Source organism: Pygoscelis adeliae, unplaced genomic scaffold (genome assembly GCF_000699105.1).
Source record: "Pygoscelis adeliae isolate BGI_AS28 unplaced genomic scaffold, ASM69910v1 Scaffold453, whole genome shotgun sequence".
In the NCBI taxonomy this organism is placed as follows: domain Eukaryota; kingdom Metazoa; phylum Chordata; class Aves; order Sphenisciformes; family Spheniscidae; genus Pygoscelis; species Pygoscelis adeliae.
Window position 1 is genome coordinate 11,721 of NW_008824450.1, and position 526 is coordinate 12,246.

The window sequence follows — 526 nt, forward strand, 5'->3', positions numbered from 1 at the left end:
CGGAGCTGGGACTTGGTGTGGTTAGACTCCCCTCCCCTCATCTAACACCCTCATCCCCTTCCCTCCCCCCCCCGGGTTGTCGTGTCCGGCCCGTCCCCCCCGCTCTCTGCTGGGGGAGGCTGCCTGCATCCCTGGGCCAGGCGGTGCCTCCCTGCACGGCATCCCTCACCCCCCACACTGCAACCAGCTCCATCTGAATAAATTTCACCTTAACCTCAACCGGGATCCGGTTCCCCTTTTGCGGCTGTGATGGTTTGGCAAAGACTTGTGGGGTGGGGCAGAGGCTTTCTCTGTGCACTACCCTCCAGCTCACACGCCTGCCAGCAGCATGTCTGTCTTTAATCCAGGGGGTACTCACCTGCACCCCCGGCCCATCGGGGAAACCCTGAGGATGGTGCTATGTTAGAGGAGGTTCCTGCTCACCTACGCTCACTCTCAACGGCTTCGTGAAAGCGATGTCCGCTCCCGAGGGTCCACAGCCCCTGCCTCCCCCCCAGCCCCAGGGCTGAGTGGGGACGTGCCCCCC

General features: G+C 63.5%; 1 protein-coding gene across 1 annotated transcript in view; it reads left to right on the forward strand.

The window, feature by feature from the left end:
* The window catches only part of COPG1 (coatomer protein complex, subunit gamma 1), a 27,194-nt gene that overhangs the window by 1,535 nt on the left and 25,133 nt on the right, over positions 1 to 526 (forward strand). The window lies entirely within an intron of this gene.